The following is a 21441-nucleotide window of genomic DNA, read 5'->3' as shown; positions in this document are numbered from 1 at the left end:
GCCCTAGGGTTCCTGTGGCATCCCTGGGGCTTATTCAAAAAAAAAAAAGTGTGTAGAGTGTCCATTGACTTGTAAGGAATTCACCATTTCCTTCTGTTCCCTTAGGAACCACAATGCAACTCTAAGGATTCTAGGAATATCACCTATCCCCACTTCAGACAACAGAGGAGCTGAAGAGTTTTTCAATAAGGGATATGTCTTTAAAACTGCATATGTATCCTGTTATCCCATGTTACCTTTGCAAAAATCCTGTGAAGTAAGGAAGGCTGAGAGATTTCCCAGTACTATCCGGTGACTTTCAGAAGACCTTCAAAAATTTGAACCCTCAACACCACCACGTTGCCCAATCTTTCAAACAAAGAACAGCCCCTTATACCATAACAAGAAGAAAAGGGATATATATATATATATATATATATATATATATATATGCTTTCGTAGATTTTCACGGGTACAGGAATGCAGGTTTTTATATATATATATATATATTTTATATATATATATATATATATATTCATTAAATTTGTTTCCTGCTGGGTCAAGTGTTATATCACTTCTATTCTTGCTAAGATTTCTGAAACAAATGTGGTATATATGAATAGAAATTACTCTCTGAAATGGTTTCATCATGGTGACAATACTAATGGTTGAGCTTCTAAAAGTGAAAACGCTAGACTGTCTATGAATCCCGGGGAAGAAATGGAACCACACATTGAAGTGCAAGTTGAACTTGAGGTTAAGCATGAGGTTTAAGTGCGTTGTTGGAAAATCTTTTGTTGAACTTAAGTGCCTTGAAACAGGCTCATTGTCTCTCAGTGTGTCTTGCCTGTTGCCTGGGAGCTCTGGGGTGCACAATACAGTTTCTCTAGCTAATTCTAGGATGAATGAGAGATCGAGAGATCTGGCAATTCTCTCCATCTCTGTGAGCTCCTAAAGTGGGGGGTTTATAATTAAAATTGCAACTGAACAGGCCAGAAGGGAATGAAGTGCTCAGGGTACCCTCCAATTAAACTCCTCCTAAAACGGGACTCAGCTGCTGTTACACTTCTTCCAGGCCAGAGGTGACTTCTTAGTAGCCTTGCTGGTAAATAAAGAATGAGGCTGTACTGCATGAGTCTGATGTGCTATGTAATTGGCTGTGCACAAGTCGGCTGTGATATGTAAATGTTCTCCTGACTCAGTGCTGTTTTGTATAACGAAAGGAGAAATCCTTGCATATCCTATTGCAGTGATTGGGACTTATTAGTCTATGACGGGCGTCTTCTAGGTAGACTGACGCAGACCAGGGCAGGACAGGGGAGAATCGCATGTGGGGTTTTCTGCCACAGGTCCATGTCTCCCCATATGAGCCTGCCAGGGCTTGGATATCTTCTGGGGAAGCTTTTCTCTCCATCCTATCACCTTTGCAGGCATGTTTGGTAATAACACAAGAAAGGCAGCTGCTCCCCATTTGTGGAACTTCCTTCCACAAGAAGGAAAGAGGAAGTCCCCTCTCTGCTTTCCTTTCACCAGCAGGAAAATACTTATATTGTTCCAACAGACCTTTGGTCACTAATAGCCATGATTTCTGATAGTTTGATATGGTTATAGGATGAGAAGATAGTAGGTCTAATAGTAAGATGTTTAAAACAAGTTGGAAGAAAAATTAGGAACCTCTTGTTGGAATCTCATAGAGTTAATGGTTTTAGGAGACAGAGAATTACAGCATATCTTTGCAGTAGCTGGACAGTGGTATAACTGGCTGTAGAATACCTCTTGCTTCTTGGGAAAGTGTGTTTTAAGGGAAATTAACCGACTCAATTCATGCGGTTCCTTCTTCCTCTCCCCTCCTTCTTCCATGCTCATTCCTTCATCTACTTCCTGTGGTTTTGAGTTGTTTTGTGAGGACATTAGAACTGGCAAACTATGGTTTGGGATAATTTTTGATCCTGCTTCAAAGCATGGTTTCAATTTGCAGTTAGGAGGCAAAACACTTAACTTTTGCAGCTGAAGAATGAGATAAAAAGGCTTTAAATAAATAAATACCATAGTTTGCCAGTTCAAACAATACAGCAAATGATGCTTCGTGGAAACCAGGAGGGGAAGAGGGGAACCAATTAATGTAAGGGTAGGTGACTGGGGACAGTGGGAGGGAGCTTTGTTTTGCCATTCCATCTGAATTAGCCTTCATTGCCAATATGAAGCATGCCTCTACTTTTGCTGGCAAATAAGAGGTGATATCCAATTTAAGTAATACAGTGGTACCTCAGGTTACAGACGCTGCAGGTTACAGGTGCTTCAGGTTACAGATGCTTCAGGTTACAGACTCTGCTAACCCAGAAATAGTACCTCGGGTTAAGAACTTTGCTTCAGAATGAGAACAGAAATCGAGTGGCGGTGGCATGGCGGCAGCGGGAGGCCCCGTTAGTTAAAGTGGTGTTTCAGGTTAAGAACAGACCTCCGGAACGAATTAAGTTATTAACCCGAGGTACCATTGTACTTAGAGTGGACCTATTGAAACCAATGGATTTACTTAACAATGAACGCTGGATATCATTCATAGAATTTATATAATAAGCAGGAACTTACTAGAATGTCTAATACCAAAAGAGTAGGCAAAATTGGTGACGGGTGAAAAGTTCAGTTTCAATTGGCTCAGAATCAGCTTTGTCATCCCTCTGGCAAAAAGCTTGTTTATTCTGATCCAATTGGAATCAAAATTTGCTCTGTTGCCGGGTTGGCAGACTGTTCAGGATATGAACAGTTGTAGGTTTAGGGGGTTAGTCTGGATGATGCTCCTTGCCCCTTCCTGTTCTTTGGGTCCTTTACCCAGCAAGGTTAGAAGCTGACAAGAGGAGTTCCTGGAACACCAATACAGTAATTGTGGGTGCCATGAAGCCTGATCCCTTCTCTGTTTCCCTGTGAGTCACCAATCCCCTTCCACCTAAGCCCCTCCAAATCCCTACCCACCTACCTGCAAATCTCTAAGCCTCTTCCACCCATATGTTTACCTGGCTGTGAGGAAAGTTGGAGGTCTATCTCTCTTCTCTGGCTTCTGGTCCCCGAAGCAATGTAACAGAGCACATCAAACACAACCCTCCCAGGGATACAAATGCCTGCAGTGGTTGTGGAAAAATTAAATTTCCTAGTATTAATTTGTGCTGGAAGGAGAAAGACCAAAACAGAAGTAGGCAGGTGTCAGCGAGAGGCTAGTGGATTTCAAGGGGGAAGGAGTTGTGTTCTTACTTGGTTCCGATTAAAATCTAAGCTGAAGAAGAACTGGGTGTGCTTCATGCTTTTCATAATTATGGCTAGAAGCAGATGAGCATAAAACAAATGTACTGGTGGCAAGTAATAAAACTCCCTTTATCACAGATAGGAAACAAAGTGAGCAAGTATGGGAAGCATAATAAATGAAGACAGAAGATTCAGAAAAGATAAATAATTTCATAAGAAGAAGCACATGCTAGCCTGAGGAATATTTTTCAGTGCTGAAAAACAAATATACCCACACACACACGCATAGATATGGAGCAGAGGCTCATACAGATGTTTAGCAAAATGGAAGAAAGGAGACTTGAGGCTTTTGAGATGAGGGTCTGCAGAGAAACACATAAACTTTATTAGATGTAAAAGAAAACTAATAAAGGAATATTGGACAGGACTGGAGAGGGACGAAGGCTGCTGCAAAATGTGAAGAGGTGAGGTGATGAAATAGGATCAAGGTCTCCCTCCAAGACACAGGCTGAGGGAAGGTTGCCATCTCACAGGGAAGTGGGCAAATCCAGCAGCAATCCACACTTGGACAGCCCCCACCTCCATGCCACGGTCACCCTACCTTCCTACCTTCATTTGCTAGACCCTGGCAATTTTCTGGGCTACATGGCACCCATTCTGGACAGAGTCAGCTGTCAATAAGAACGGACCTGGGTGACAGTAACAGTAGTGTAGGGCTTGTGGTGTTGTTTGGTTTCAGTTTAGTTTGCTAGGACACAGATGTTATGTACTGAAGTTCTCACCCTGGGCCAGCAGGGGGATACTGTAGATAGTTTTCACTCAGGTCCACATATGCAAATAAGGAATTGAAAGTGACACTCAGTTATTGGATAGTTTCAGAAAGTTGTTACTGTTGCATTGTAGTGGAGCTCTATATAAGCAGGCTGGCTGAACCCTTCAGTTCAGTTCAGTTCTGGCCTGTGAATAAACAAGAGCTGTTTGAAGAACAGTGTCGTCTGATATGTTCACCCACAACTTAACAACAGAGATGGCTTCTCAGGTGTGCCAGAACTTTTGTGCTGACTGCGAAGCTACCTTGAACCAGCTAGTGAATTTGCAGCTGTATGCTAGCTATTTCTATCTGTCCATGTCCTACCACTTTGACCGTGATTATGTTGCCTTGGGTCACGTGGCCAAGTTCCTGAAGGAACAGTCCCAAGAAAAGTGGGAGCATGCAGATAAGTTCCTGAAATATCAGAACAAGAGAGGAGAGTGCATCTTGCTGAAGGACCTCAAGAAGTCAGAGAAGGATGAGTGGGGCAACAGCTTGGATGCCCTGCAGAATGCCCTGCAGGTGGAGATAAAGGTGAGCCAGCCTTGCTGGATCTGCACAAGGTCACAACAGAGAAGGGAGACCCTCATCTGAGTGACTTCCTGGAGTCTGAGTACCTGGAGGAAGAGGTGAAGGTCATCAAGCAGCTGGGAGACCACCTCACAAACCTGAGGCACCTGGGACTGCTGCAGAACGGCATGGGGGGGGTACCTGTTTGACAAGCTCACTTTGAAGAAGAGCAGCTGAATGCTCTCATCACTTTAGAAAAAGAGTAAAATTTGTAGTCAAGTTTGTGTAGTGTTTTTTCAAGAATAAGAAAGAAAGAAAGAAAGAACCTGGGTAAAGAGGCCTTTAAATTGTTTGAGTTGATATTTGCTTCTTGCCTTTCCAACAATAATGTCGACTGCAAAGCGGCTCACAATAACACCATTAAAAATTAACAAATATTACAGTCACTATAATCATATCAAAAACACAGCAGCATAGAAATAAGGCAGAAAACAAACAAATTCAGCCAGCGATATACAATTCAATGCAAACTCAAAGTAATTCAGAATATCAGAAATGGCTGCCAATCGTCTCCAATCTCCATCCAGGCAAGCAAAAGTCATTATTAACAGAGTCTAAGACACATCCCAGGCAGGCCAAAGCACTCAAGACAGATACAAAACATGGCTGGTGAGCGGTGTGGCCTGGAAAAAATGGTGCAATTAGGGTTGCCACCTGTCCTGTATAATACAGGATTGTCCTGTATTTCAATGTAAATCGCTATGCCCTGTACTGATACAGTTTTGTCCTGTATTTCAGGTCTTCTCTCTCTCTCTCTCTCTCTCTCTCTCTCTCTCTCTCTCTCTCTCTCCTGCCCCCCCCCCCCGCCAAGTTGGGGATCCTCTCCAAATGCATGTGTTTGAAAGGGTGTGCAAAAGGTCATGTATTTAAGTTCTGGACAGCCAAGCACAGAGAGATCCACAAATTCATGTAAATCAGTGAGATGGGTGGGGTACAAATAATAAAACTATTATTAGTTGTAGTTGTGTGTGTGTGTGTGTGTGTGTGTGTGTGTGTTTGTGTTCATGGCAAATTCCAGAGGGGCCATCCTGTTAGGCTGCCATGGGTTGTAATGGATTGCTTTGAAGTCACTTTGGCACTGGGGGGGGGGGCATCTCCCACCAACTGCCCCACCCCGCCCTGTCCAGTATTTTGCCAGAACAAATGTGGCAACTGTTAAGTTGTGGGTGAGCATATCAGACGACACAGCGATTCTTCAAACAGCTCTTGTTTATTCACAGGCCAGAACAGAACTGAACCGAAGGATTCAGCCAGCCTGCTTATAAGGAGCTCCACTAGAACGCAACAGTAACCATTTTCTGTAACTATCCAATCACCGAACGTCACTTTCAATCCCTTATTTGCATATGTGGACCTGAGTGAAAAACTATCTACAGTATCCCCTGCTGGCCCAGGGTGAGAACTTCAGTACATAACAGCAACACTAGGTCCAGCAGGGGAGGGGGCACCTTGGGAGAAGCCTAAGAGAGGCTCTGAGGGATACATTTGGCCTCTGGGTCTATGGTTCCCCACCCCTCCTCCAGATGCTTTCAGTCCAGGCGCTGCAAGCTAACAGCAGATTGACACAGCTTCAGTTCACTATTAACTCATAATAAAGTTTCCAGTTGTATTTAAACTGATTTTACAAAGGCAACGGCAAAAAAACCCTTTAGCTAAATAATTATGTGTCATACTTCTTGATTACTTTTTTTTTATTAAAAAAAATATGTCATAGGGTTGGTTTTTGTTGGGTGTTTTTAAACCACAGGCAGATCAGAACCTTTCAGTGTAAGTTACCATGGCAAACCACTTGCTGTTATACTACTGAACTAGATAATGAATTAACCACAGCACCATCCGTATCTCTTCAACTAAGAACAGACATTGTCTGCATTATATCGTTTACTGGCTGGCCACGTAATACAACTGTGATCGGCAAGAAAATACGTTATCTTGCGCTGATAGGACATTAATATCTATTTTTATGCCGTTTCTTCGACAGAGGCCCCCTTTCTTAACGATAAGAAATAATTATCTCCCTTGAAAGTAAGTCTTTGTGTTCATGTGGAGCACATACACGTGGTTTTTCAAACAGAGTTGTCCCATATTGAATGGTGCTTGGTGCCCCAATGAGGCCAGGGAGAGGGATCTATGGTTCGATCACAAGGGGGCACTCGACGTTAGTTGTATCTGGGAGCAGTCTGGAGTTTCATATGCCGTATTTTTCGCCCTATAGGACGCACTTTTTCCCCTCCAAAAATGAAGGGGAAATGTGTGTGTGTCCTATGGGGCGAATGCAGGCTTTCGCTGAAGCCTGGAGAGCGAGAGGCATCAGTGCGCACCGACCCCTCTCGCTCTCCAGGCTTCAGGAAGCTATCCGCAAGCCTTGCGAGCCCAGGGGAGTTCCCGCGGGCTCGCAAGGCTTGAGGTCAGCAGCCTGCAGCCCGAAGCACGGGGTGCCCTCCGGAGGACGCCCCATGCTTCGGGAAGGTGTCCGCAAGCCTCCTGCGCAAGGCTTGGGGCGGCAGCCTGCATCCTGAAGCACGGGGTGCCCTCCAGAGGACGCCCCGTGCTTCGGGAAGGTGTCCGCAAGCCTCCCGCGCCCGGTGGGAGGTCCCTGATGGGGCAGCAGCCTGCATCCTGAAGCACAGGGTGCCCTCCGGAGGACGCCAAGTGCTTCGGGAAGGTGTCCGCAAGCCTTGTGCACCCGGCAGGAGGTCCCGCCGGGCTTGCAAGGCTTGCAGGCAGCAGCCTGTTCTGGTGGCTGGGGTAGGGGGAAACTAGGTGCGTCCTATGAGGCGGTGTGTCCTATGGGGCGAAAAATACGGTATATATATATATATATACAGTGGTGCCTCGCAAGACGAAATTAATCCGTTCCGCGATTCTCTTCGTCTACCGGTTTTTTCGTCTTGCGAAGCAAGCCCATTGACAGCTTAGCGGATTAGCGCTATTAGCGGTCTAGCGGCTTTTAGCGATCAGCTGAGAAGCGGCTTATCAGCGGAACAGCTGATAAGCGGCTTAGCGCTTAGGGAAAGGGCGAAAAAAAGCGAAAAAAACCCGCGGGAACTCGCAAGATTTTTTCGTCTTGCGAGGCAACCCCATAGGGAAATTCGTTTAGCGAAGCGCCTCCAAAACGGAAAACCCTTTCGTCTAGCGGGTTTTCCGTCTTGCGAGGCGTTCGTCTTGCGGGGCACCACTGTGTGTATATATATATATATATATATATATATATATATATATATATATATATGCAGGTTATATATATATATATATAATTTCCAACGTATCATTTCCAACAATCATTTAGCATACATTCTTATCTTATAGAATATTTTAGACTTCCGTCAACCATCTCTGAAGATTTTCCATTCTTTATCACTTAATCTGCATTTCTTAATTTCTCTATTACTTTTAATTGTCCTTAACTAATAATTCTCTTCATAGTCTTCCTTGCAATATTTTGCATAGTCCTCCCTCCTTACAAAACTTCTTGCAGTAATCTGTTTATTACGATTGTTTTTCATATAGTTAAAATATTTACTCCAGTACTCTAAGAATCTCTAGTCCCGCAGGTTTCGATTCCTTCCTGTCAGTTTGTCTAATTCTGCATAGTCTATTAATTTCATTTGCCACTCTTCTTTTGTCGGCAGTCCGGAGTTTCCTGTACGTGTTTAAGTAAGAATCAATAAAGTTATTGCCTCAAATCCTTACAGGGTGTGTGTGTGTGTGTGTGTTGCGTGGCTCTTGCCTGCCATTTCTGCTCTGGTGTGAGGCAGGTTCCCAGACAATGGCTGTGTACACATCGTACATTTCAAGCACATCCCTCAAAGAACCCCAAGAACTGTAGTTTACCCCTCACAGAGCTATAATTCCCAGCACCCTTAACAAAGGAAAAGGTGATAAAGCTCCAATACCTGCAGCCGTTAACTGTTCATCAGCTGCTATAGCCTATGTCTTACTACTCCTCCTCCTCTGTCCAGCAAGGTTTGGGCAGCAACAGCAGCAGCTTCAAGGCAATTCAAGGCAGTGGCATGCTGGCCACATGACCCGGAAACTGTACGTCAGCTCCCTTGGCCAATAAACCAAGATGAGCACCGCAACCCCAGAGTCGGCCACAACTGGACCTAATGGTGAGGGGTCCCTTTACCTTTACCTTTAAGGAGTCTCAAAGCAGCTAACAATCTCCTTTCCCTCCCTCCCACACAACAAACACTCTGTGAGGTGAATGAGGCTGAGGCACTTCAGAGAAATGTGACTAGCCCACATGTGGAAGAGCGGGGACGCGAACCCGGTTCACCAGATTACAAGTCCACTGCTCTTAAGCACTACACCACACTGGCTCTCTCATGGAAACAACTCTGATTTCCTGCTAAAACCTGCAGGGCATGTACAGGCAGAGGAGCAGAGGGCAATTGAAAAGTTGGCAACACTTTTAACATGCATGAGGGTCTCCTTCTGTAGAAAAAGTTCAGGAGGCTTAGAGGGATGGTCTCATCTGACTATCAACATGCAAATTCGAGCAACTACTCCTCCACTTGCATTTGCGCATAGGAATAAATATATGCGAATCTTTTGCATACCCTCTTCTTTAATAACATGCAAGTGACCACTCTAACCCTATGCTTACTTTGCTTCCAAGGAAAATGTCAGAGAGAGAGAGAGAGAGAGAGAGAGAGGGAGAGAGAGAGAGAGCTGGATTGATATATCCCCCGCATTCCCTAGGAGAGGATTGAGAGCTTTCCAATCCTCAGCAGACACTGGGGCTGAGCCACTGTTGTAAAGTGAGTAGTGTGGGTATGTGAAGTGGCAGGCATTAAAAAGGAAAATAAGAAATTGTATCCCAGTCAACTCTTTATTGTTGAATGTGCTATTGTTATGCTGCTCATCATGAGATATAACGCAAGATTGGGAGACAGAACGTTAACATGCCTTTGGCAACAAAATACCTGGGTTCAGACCTGGCCTATATAATTACAATAAAGCAAGGCTAGACGTTTGCATGGAGACCTCACTGTTATCTAGTGGTGGTTCTAGGCTAAACTATTTCACAACAAAGTAAACCAGTGTTTTGCAGAGTTGTAAGGTAAAAAGGTAAAGGACCCCTGGACGGTTAAGTCTAGGCAAAGGCGACTATGGGGTTGCGGAACTCATCTCACTTTCAGGCTGAGGGAGCAGGCGTTTGTCCACAGACAGCTTCCTGGGTCATTTGGTCAGCATGACTAAACTGCTTCTGGCGCAACGGGACACCGTGACGGAAACCAGAGTGCACAGAAACGCCATTTACCTTCCTGCCACAGCAGTACCTATTTATCTATTTGCACTGGCGTGCTTTCGAACTGCTAGCTTGGCAGGAGTTGGGACCAAGCAACGGGAGCTCACCCCATCACAGGGATTTGAACCGCTGACCCTCTGATAGGCAAACCCAAGAGGCTCAGTGGTTTAGGGCACAGTGCCACCTGCTGAGTTGTATGCTAATAGAAAAGATGGAAAGCCAGGGAACCTTCTCTCCAGTTTAACTTCTGGGCCATCTTAATGTACCCTAGTTTAAAAATAGTGGGGTAGACTTGAAAGAGGATTTACTGAGTATCCAAGCTCAAGGAATTTGGCTGCAGACTTACTCTAGTCATGTTAAAAGTGTTCAAATGGGTAGCATAGTTTTTTGATTGTGTGTGTGATTTTTCATCTTATGATTTTCCATCCTAATACTCTAATCCCATTCTAAAGTTAAATAATTAGCGGTTTCCACCCTCATGTTTAGTGTTTTTGAATCCGCTTCCTTTTATCCTTATAAAATGGTTGATGCCTCTGACTCCGGCATTGGAGACATAAAACGCGAAAGAGCATTTGAAAGACTCGGTGGGCATAAATGCTTCACTTTAATCCTCCCAGGCCCTTTGGCAACCAATAATGTCACAAGGGCAAGTGGACAATGAATGCTTTTAAACTTCCTCGTTTCCTCCATCTGTTTAAGCGAAGTGAGAACCTACAAGGCTGCCCATAAATATAAGTCAGACTCATGCAAGGGAAAAAAATAAAGGAAGTTTGTAAGCAAACTCTGTCTGTAACCACAGCAGATGCTCTTAAAATACTTTAGGTTATATCTAGACAAAGGTGCACATAGGTTCTGCAGAAATCAACCAGAACAGTTGGCCATGGTTAGCACTGTAGCCTTTGCCTGGATCCGGCCCATTACTTTTAAAAACAGTGTTTCCTTTGAACTGGCCTTTGATCATAGAATCCAACCCCCTTCAATGCAGGAATACAGCCACAGCCAGCCTTCTGGTTCACAGCCAGCCACACTGACAAATTTGTTGACATGAATCTTGCCCCCACCCTGTCCTGACATCTCTTCCCCGCAGCAGAAACTAGGAATGTTACCTTTGTTAAGCAGTGAAGCACAGCACTATAAATATTTGGAAAGTAATGCCGAAAAGGTGCTGGATATTGAAAATTGCTGTTACTGGGTTCAAATGCAAAAAGGTAACATTTGGGCATTTAGAAAATCTACAGGTGTGAGAACCAACAAAACACTGCAGTGTAGATTGCTGTTCAAGATTCTAGCCTTTCATTCATTCTCCCAACTCTATGCTCCATGCTCATTTCCCTATATTTCTTTGTACTTTTGCAAAACTTGGAGCCTGTTGATACCTGCTGTTTGTGAGTTGTGCCGTTTTGGTTACTTAAGCAACAACACTCAGGACCTGAGCATCAGAAACCCATCTTACCAGAATAAGGCAAGGGAACCCCATTTTCTGAAACCCAGAAATTCACCCCAAATAGCCAAATAAATGGTTTTATTTAGTTCCAAAGGTAATAAAGATGTTGATGGAGGGGAGGAGACCTGAGTAGCCATGTGGGTGAGTTAGGGTCAGCCATCATCCCCGAGATGTGACAGCCTGGACTCAGGATCCCCCTTCTGACAGGCAGATTGGGCAATATCATACATTAGAAAGGGCCAGACAGAAGCCCATCATACTCACAAGATAGTGTATGCAATTCACCAGGCACAGCAAGAAGAGATAGTGCCAACTGATTCAAGATAATAAAGGGGAATGTAAATACTTTCTTTAAATACTTTCTTTAAAAGGTGAAAAACAGATGTATAATCGCTGCCTTTAGGTATGTCTGGGACTCACATTTATGCTTGTCACTACACCTCTTTCCAGACATATTTTCTAACATGTTGATGATGCTTTTTAAAATGCATTATGGGAAACTTTAAGGTAAAGGTAAAGGGACCCCTGACCATTAGGTCCAGTCGCAAACCACTCTGGGGTTGCGGCGCTGATCTCGCTTTATTGGCCAAGGGAGCCGGCTTACAGCTTCTGGGTCATGTGGCCAACATGACTAAGCCACTTCTGGCGAACCAGAGCAGCGAACCAGAAATGCCATTTACCTTCCCGCCGGAGCGGTACCTATTTATCTACTTGCACTTTGACGTGCTTTTGAACTGCTAGGTTGGCAGGAGCTGGGACTGAGCAACGGGAGCTCACCCCATCATGGCGCCACCTTTTAGGAATTTTTAAAAGTAGATGTTCAGGGTGCTTCTTCTTTGCTTTGCTTGGGAGTAGAAACTTTGTTGCAGCAAATAAAATTATCAGGCTTATTAGCCACTGTTTTGCTTCTTTAACTTGGCTCTCTCTCTTGAACCTGACTGGTTTTGAAGCCACAGATCCTGACAAAGTTGGGAAACCTTTTAAGTAGGGTACCCCAAGTTTTGATACTTCCTTAACAGCATCATCCTTCAGTCCAAAGTTTTTGTACCTTGTACGAACTGAGAAGGTAGGACAGATAGGATACCTGAGGCGCACACAGCTCCCGTGGAATGAAGACCTCCAAGCAGTAGCAGCTGGTACATGCATGGGGCTGCACCACTCTTTAGCCTTCCAAACACCATTTAGCAAGAGGGGAGGGGGGCAAGGCAGTGGGGCTCAGCATGGTGTGGGGGCAGCATGGTCACAGCAGCAGGATCACTGGGTTGTCTCTGCCACAATGCCCCCGTTGCAGTCCTCCTCCACTGCCTTGCCTCTCAGTAAGCAGCAGCACCATGACAAAGCAACATAGCCCCACTGTCTGCTATAGCCGCCAAGTGACATGTGACACATAGCTTCTGGGCAAAGGGCCTTCTTGGTGGTGGCACCCTAAGTTATGGAAATCCATCTCCAGAGAGGTTCTCCTGGCACCTTGGTAGTCTTTCCAGTGCCACATGGAGACCTGCGAACATTCCAGTCCACAGATTGGAATGGCTTGCTCTTTGGCACGGAAAATTTTACCCCGAATCTGTCTACTGGACTTTGAATGCTATTTGTATTATTCCGTGATTTATTTATTTTTTAAAAATGATATTTTAAAATGGTATTCCTATTGCTCACAAGCGGTCTGGAGAAAATTGAGCAGCATGTACGTGCTGAAAATACGTCTATAAAATAAAGGCCAGCACTACCTCTCCAAGTTCCTTCCTGCTAACTTTTATATTTGTAATTAGTCATATATTATAGAACATACACTTTCCAATGGGGTCTCCTCGCAAAGGACATGGATCCTTTTCATGACTGCCTTTGAAAACTTCTTACAACCCAGAAAAATGGAGGGTAGGAGGCAACATCGTGTAAGACCAGAAACTGTGAACATTTGGCTTATTTTCCCTATTTATTTCACTGATGAACTGACCTTCTTCACTTGGAAGAGACTAATATTGTCTGGATCAGAGATTATCAAGTTTCCCGGCTATTTTATCCCAGCCATGGGTGACTCTGCTGAATTTTAATCAATAGACACAAAAAGAAAAGTAATCTGTCAAGATGTAAGGCCAAGACATAGGTTTGGGTCGTAAGAACAGTTAACTAAAGGAAGTACTCTCATCCCTGCAACTGCCCTGAAAAAGGTATTTATCTTAGTATCCAAGACATAGTACAGTGGTACCTTGGGTTACATACGCTTCAGGTTACATACGCTTCAGGTTACAGACTCCGCTAACCCAGAAATAGTGCTTCAGGTTAAGAACTTTGCTTCAGGATGACAACAGAAATTGTGCTCTGGCGGCGCGGCAGCAGCAGCAGGCCCCATTAGCTAAAGTGGTCCTTCAGGTTAAGAACAGTTTCAGGTTAAGTACAGACCTCTGGAACGAATTAAGTACTTAATCCGAGGTACGACTGTACACATTTCCACATATTACTCTATGGATTTTCTACACACTTCCCCAGTTCATAAAGACTAAGAGGCCAGTTGTGTGGCAAATGTATCTATGACCCTCCAAAACCAGTGTCTGAAGAACAGTGGGCCCCCCTAGCCTAGACAGTAGCACTCATCTGCAGCATGTCCTGCCATTAATTGAAAACACAATGTTCTCTCAGCTGTGCCGATGTTTATTGTGAAGTGCTGTATAGCACAGCAGTTAAGCTAAACCCGCCCGTCCTGTAATTTTTAATATGCCTCTGTAATTAATAACTGCCAGCCTCTTATCTTGTGTTGCAGTTGAGAAATATTTTGATTATAACTAACAGCAAACTGAAAAATTGGTTGTTTTGCTTGTATGCTGCTACAATACCTGTGACGGCAAAATATACAACCAGGAGACTAAGGGCCTGTCTAAAAATATATATACTGTTGGAGCATCCTACAGTTTAAACAAGCTAGCCAGTAAAAGATAGAAAGTAGTTTGGGAATCTGTTAATTTCAGGGAATAAGAAAAAACAAAAAACAAACAACAACAACAAATAAATAAATAAATATTTTTTTAAAAAATTTGTACTCTGCCCTCCCCAGCCGGAGCTGGCATCAAGGCGGCCAACATCATAAAACTAACACAGTATACAAAGAGTAATAGTAGTATTTTTTTAGAATTATACTAATACTGCTTACTTTACTACTACTACTAATACTATTTACTTGACTATTGTTATGGAAAAGGCCTACCAAATGCTGCTTTAGCCGCAGGTATTTCCAGTCTACACTCTTCAACAACACAGCCTCCCCCGCTTTATGCTTCTTGTGTTTTGCATTTCTCATTTGTTCTTCTCAGTTGTGAGTGTTAAGCCTGTTCCTCTGCTAATTTTCTCCACGGGGCTGGACTTGTGAATTAATGGATTAAATTGTAGTATACCCTCCAAGTGTCCCTATTTTCCAAGGCCCTCCTTAATTGCGAAAAGCCATCCCGGTTTCTGATTTGATCCCAGAATGTCTGCTTTTCCTTAGGATATCTCTATTTTCATTGGAGAAATGTTGGAGGGTATGGAATTATCCATCCTCCAAGCTGTCTAAAGGCAATCCTGTATAGGGCAGTTTTTTTAAAAAAAAATCATATATGCTGCAAGCTGCCCAGAGTGGCTTGGGCAACCCAGTAAGATGGGTGGGGTATAAATAGTAAAATTATCATTATGGAACGGGACGTCCCTATTTTCACCAGAGAAATGTTGAAGTATGCTAGTAAGAATCTCCTTCCAGGGTAGTCAATGTCCTCCATATACGATCGCCAAATGCTTACTGTACAAGACAACACTCCTCTCTTTGAAGGAGCCCAGTCCAAGTCCACTTGAAAGATAATGAACCAGAAGAAGGGAAAGTAGAGGCCTTAGAGCTGGCACACCCATGAAGTTGGGTGAGGTGGTCACCTCAGGAAGCACCTCCCAAGGGGTGGCACACCAGTTCCACCACCCAGCTCTGCCACTGCTCTCCCCAGCCTCCAGGGCAGAGAGGGACCGGTGGCAAAACTCCACAAAATGCCTCCCCTCCTGCTGAGTTGGCAAGAGAGGAGGTGCTCCACCATCCAGTGGTATGGTGACGCCAGGGGCTTTTCCTGCTGAACAGCAGCCTAAAGGTAGAGAAGGAGGAGTGAGTCCACCTGCAGCTGATCTGTCTCTTCAAGGACATGGAGGAGAAGGAGCTGATGAGAAGCCTTCTTAAACAGAGTTCTCAGCAGCAGTCAGATGATAGAAACAACGCTTGTTGTTCCTAGCCTGACCTTGCTTCTTCTTGCTCCTCTTGACCTTTGATCACCAGATTCCCTGACCCCATGCTATGTAAATTGCTGTTCGTCTAACCCTACGGCTGGACCTGACATCATCTTAAAAAGCAGAGGCATCACCTTGCCGACAAAGGTCCGTATAGTTAAAGCTATGGTTTTCCCAGTAGTGATGTATGGAAGTGAGAGCTGGACCATAAAGAAGGCTGATCGCCAAAGAATTGATGCTTTTGAATTATGGTGCTGGAGGAGACTCAAGATCAAACCTCTCCATTCTTAAGGAAATCAGCCCTGAGTGCTCACTGGAAGGACAGATCGGGTAGCTGAGGCTCCAGTACTTTGGCCACCTCATGAGAAGAAAAGACTCCCTGGAAAAGACCCTAATGTTGGGAAAGATGGAGGGCACAAGGAGAAGGGGACGACAGAGGACGAGATGGTTGGACAGTGTTCTCGAAGCTACCAGGATGAGTTTGACCAAACTGCGGGAGACAGTGAAAGACAGGAGTGCCTGGCGTGCTCTGGTCCATGGGGTCACGAAGAGTCGGACACGACTAAACGACTAAACAACAACAACAATTAGTTCCATAATGATTTGGTATGGTAATTGTTTAGCTATCCATACAAATCAGCACATTTTATGCAGATCTGTGGTTTTTTTTGTATGATATGCTAAGTATCCATCATACCTGCATATGCTTCTGGAATCAATGTATCCCATAGTTGGGGAGGGTGTAAACTATTCTTTTGAGTTTCCCATTTGGAATACAAGGTTTCCACCCTATTCAGTAACGAAGCTCAGCATGAATAGCAATTTTAACATACCCTCTTCAAGTAGCTGGTGCATATCACTGAAATGCAACAGACAAACACGACCTATTTATTTTGGAGCAGAATGCCACAGGCTGACATCTTAATAGAAACTGTGTGAGAAAGAACAGATTAAACAAAGATTGCCCGTTACTGGCCTTTATTCATCTGTTGACAGGATCTGGGTATATTTGCATAGCCGGTATTGCCAGCTACCAATATCCAGCAGGATCCTGTTGTCATTAAGCCCTACCTGACTTATGCAAATATTCTTTCATGCTAAATAATCTCAAGGCAGCCTTACCAACCGTACTATTGTTGTGTCTCTTGTGTCTTAAAACAAAAGCGCAACGTGTGATATAAAATTATCTGGAGAGGAAGAAATTTGCAATATTGTTCAACAGATGCATAATAAGGCCTGACTTGAAAGGCAGCTATTTTTGCCAGTGTTAAAAAGTGTCTTTCCATTTTGAACATTCTTGGAGAATTTCTACAAAATGTGACAAAAGTGTTGTCCTAGTGCACTCTGAATAAGCCTTGTTGCTTTCAGGACATCGGTATGGGCTCAAATCTTGGTTACAGAATAGTGTAAAATATTTTCCGTGTCCTGCTAAGCCAAGAGCAGGTTCATATATCCGCTGTCTCTCTCCCGATATGGTGAGGAACCACTTCAAAAAACAAGACAAAATTTCATATATTTGGGGTGTATTTTTTCCTCTTCAGAAAATATTTCTGCCTCCTTGTGTTTACTACTTTTAACTTTAAGCAGATAAGCATCTGAGGTAACCTTAATTATAAGCGTGCAATATTTATGTATGGAAATGCTATACTGAAATCTCAAGGGCAAAACAAGGATCGGTTTACTACTATTATAATATGCACAATATTATTAGAATAATTATGCAAAATAGCCACTGCTTTCTCCTTTTATCAGCTGGAGAACAAAGGCTGTGAGAGAATGGCTTTCCTACTCAGGGTTAGCCAGTGAGGCCGCAGCTAAAATGGAAGCCAGACTCAGATAGGTAAATGTAAAAGGACCCCTGACCGTTAGGTCCAGTCGCAGACGACTCTGGGGTTGCCGCGCTCATCTCACTGTATTGGCCGAGGGAGCCGGAGTACCGCCTGTGGGTCATGTGGCCAGCATGACTAAGCCGCTTCTGGCAAACCAGAACAGCGCATGGAAACGCTGTTTACCTTCCTGCTGGAGTGGTACCTATTTATCTACTTGCACTTGGACATGCTTTCAAACTGCTAGGTTGGCAAGAGCTGGGACCGAGCAACAGGAGCTCACCCCATCTCAGGGATTTGAACCGCCAACCTTCCGATCGGCAAGCCCTAGGCTCAGTGCTTTAGACCACAGCGCCACCCACTGGAAACCCAACAAATTAGACCATAACTGGTTTGAGGTCCATACTGTGATATCGGCTTCATAAGTTTTGACATAGCAATATAGCGTGAATAGTGTACTATGCAAAAATCACAATGTGGGAAAAACCATAAAGCCAGCCAATGTTCTTCTCAATTCCTGCCACCTCTATTAACTCTTTCGGCTCAACTGTCCTTTGCCTCCCGCAGACGGCAGCAAGTCACAAGAGCAGGCACTGGCATAAATCACGAAGCAGGAAAAACCGTGAAACCAGCCCATCCTTATTTCAGACATTGTGATATATGGCAATGTTGAAAACCAGCTGGAGGGCCACAAGATTCCCATCCCTGGTGTACAGATTAATATCAGTTATTCATTTTGTTGAAGCTTGTCATTCATGGTTAGCAGCTGGCGACAAACACTCTTGCATCACAGGGAGAAATCTTTCTCAGCTGCAAGACCCCCTCAGCTGAAGTTTCTGGGGAATGCAACATGAGGATCTGAGCGCTAGGATGCAGCCTGCCCTGTGAATTTGAATTGTTGCATTTGCAACCCAACAAAGAGATCATTTAAAGAAAGTGCAAGCGTATGCTTTTCTCTGTCATAGGTTATATCTACATTTTACCAGGGTTGATTATGCCACTGAGATCCAGCCTGACCATCTGTTCCTAGGAGGCCTTTGATGAACTTTTAGTTCATATGCAAATGTCCATAATTCTCAAGTGTTTGCAATTATATAAATAGAGCCCTAAGGACACGTATCATTTGTCAGGTCTCAGGATAACATGCGTTGCTGAAATACATTTTTCTTCACCCATATGCTTATATTTCCATTTTGCAGTCCTTCAATATTGCAGAAAGTAGCCTAAAGGCAGAAAAATAATGAGACTCCAATATAACATGAGGTTGGTTTTAAATTCATTAGATTTCTCCCACCACTATCTTAATTTAAAAAAAAAACACAAAAAAATTTGGGACTCAAGAATTATTTACAATTATAAGACTAAGAACTAGAGGAGGGTGGGACTGGTGATCCTGCAATTTATACCTTCATTCTGTCTAGTGACGTAATCCCTGGGAGAGAGTTCTTTGTCTCACAAAGTACGGGTGATCTGTATTGTTAGCAAACTTGACATGACTTTGTAGGCTGGCAAAGTGGTAGGTCTCAAGGTTCATGACAGATCATCCAGGAGACTGCTGGCAAATCTTACATCACTATGGCTTGCTGAAAAATAAGTTGGGGTAAAACGAAAACAAAAAACCCTTCTGGGAGGGAAGGGATCAGATATCAGATATGGTTTCTCGTGCAAGCTTAATTTTCAATGCAAGTTTCACATTCTAATTCCAGAAAATAATGTTACATGCCACCGCAATCTCAGAGCAGTGAGAGATTCCAGGCACTTAGTCAGGGTTTGCGTTTCCTTTGGAAATGAAACACAGTGGAGACTGTGGTGTCTTTATGATATATGGTTTATTTACACATATATACAACCTGAGCCTTTGATGGTGGGGTTCAAAGCATTAAACGGCCATCACAGATCAGACACCATAGACACATTAAGGACAACAGGTCTCTTCTGACTCTGAATTAGGGTCTGTATCTACTAGAATATTTTCCTAAGAAAATAGAGAATCATGTTGCCTTCAAGGCACTAGGCTAGTTTTGTTAGTAACCTTTTCCTAAACTTCAGTTTTCAATAACAATATCAAACTTTTTTTAAAGTTGTGATTTATGATGTTTGTAAACCACTTGGAGATTTGGATTGGAATGGACTGTATCTAGTAAGCAACTGCTGCTTTAAAAGAAAGAAATAGGCAGGCCTAAGATTTAGTCATATGATCCACTGCTGAGCATCCAAAGATAATGAAAATTAGGCTATGTCTCCTTGTCTAATGTGTTCTTTGGAAGGGAGTGTTGAGGGCACAACGTAAAGTTATGATCATTTTAAGTAATCATGTTTTTGTCATGCTTCATGCTTGGTCTATTCTGCTGGTATATTAGTCAGGAAGCTACATTCCAAACAAATATGGGGATTTATGTATTGCAACTGCTCAGGAACTGCTTGAAGGTATAACAGCAAGCAAAAGAATCATTTCCATCAGGATACAAGACATGGTGCCTGATGAGGGAAAATTTTATTAATGGTTGATAACCTGTCCATTTGAACTCTAGGGGACCTTCATGTAGTTTACTTCTAGATATTCCTTTCAAAAATTCTCTTTTCACTTCCAATCACTTATTCTAGGACTCATCCAGACTTGTACTTGCCCCACCACTTTCCCCCAAGGAAACTCGATCTTCACTGCTGAATCAGAGCCAACATCACTCAGGTTTCCTCCATACTGATGTTTGCTCCCATTTATCACTAAATAGTGGGTTTTCCCAAGGAAAGGAGCAAACCCACTCAGACCCATGTCTAGAAAGCGTGGGACAGGTGGGAAACTGCTTGGACTTGTGCACAGGATAAGTGGAAGTGGGGATGAGCCCCTAATTTAGTTGCATACTGGACTAGACTACTGGTGCTACCAAAACTCAAAATTGGTTGGCTCCTAAGTCAAATATTGAATGTATCTTGAGTCATGACTTCAGTCCAACAAAGTTTGTTCCATAATTCAAACCAAGATCGATTACAAGTTGAGTTCTATTTCCTGAACCTGAACAGTAGGCAAAGGTTAGCTTCACTTAGCAGCCAAACTGCCATCTTTACACATGCTCAGTTGTTTGTTGCCATAACTTTATGCTAACTTTCCTGAGGAAATGAAAAAGGCACATATGCGATGCACATTAGTACCTGATCTACTTTGGCAGTTCCTGCCTCCAACTGTTGTTCCAGGTCCAGGTCCACCTTCTATTGTAAACAAATCACATGTGATATTAGAGAAGAATACATCACGACACAAGAAGATCATTATATTATATACAACATGTTCCCAGTATGCACTTTGGTGACATGCCAGCACAAGGATTAATTGAAATCTTGTAGTAATAGTGTGCCATTGTCTCCTCACTAAAAAACACAAATTATTCTCTTCACATCTGTGGGCGGCAGAAGAGGTTCCATGTAAGAGATGCCACGTATGATTTGTAAGCCATGCCTCTTATTCAGAAACTAAGTCACACCACAGGACATAAGTTTTTGAATGAGTGTATTCATTACACCTTTGTCTCCAAACTAAACAACACACAATTATTTTTTTAAAAAAAGGTGAGGAACATTTGCTTCCGGTTGCATGCAGTATTCATCCCGTCAAAAAACAAGTTAACTTTTCATTATCATTATCCAATCCACTTTCCCCCCCCTATCTAAATCGAAAGAGCAAAGGATTTCAAGCAACAGACACACACACACAAATAAAGCAATTGTTTCATTTGAGCCAGAGCATATTTGCAATGCATGGCTCAGCCCTGAAAATGTGAAGTAATAATCTGTGCTCTTGTGCAGAGTGTATCACACCCATGAGTAATCATCAGTCCCTTGAGTGTGAGATTATGGAGAATGTCTTCCAAGGTCCGGAGAAGGATGTGGAGTCGGACAGGCATTGAGCCTAAACTTTTCATTGTATAAACTCGTCAACAAATTTACAAAAGAGCACGTTTGTTGTGGTTGTTCTTGCCCAACTCAGTGTTATTATAGTCCAGCTTTGGGGTCTGTATATCAGAATCTCATGCAAACACTACATAGGTAGTGGCACTAGAGATATGGGATACTTCGTGAGTATTATCTGAGC

The 21441-nt window shown here is 43.4% G+C and overlaps 1 pseudogene across 1 annotated transcript; it reads left to right on the top strand.

Moving 5' to 3' along the window:
• The first annotated feature begins 4243 nt into the window (after positions 1-4243).
• Positions 4244-4774, top strand: LOC309349773 (ferritin heavy chain A pseudogene; annotated as a pseudogene). The gene has a single exon. The product of its transcript is annotated as a ferritin heavy chain A pseudogene (transcript).
• The last annotated feature ends 16667 nt before the right edge of the window (positions 4775-21441 follow it).

This window comes from Podarcis erhardii, assembly GCF_964252035.2.
Source record: "Podarcis erhardii genome assembly, chromosome: 9".
In the NCBI taxonomy this organism is placed as follows: Eukaryota; Metazoa; Chordata; class Lepidosauria; order Squamata; family Lacertidae; genus Podarcis; species Podarcis erhardii.
The sequence above is the reverse complement of the archived record's forward strand: the minus strand, read 5'-3'. Positions and strand labels throughout refer to the sequence as shown.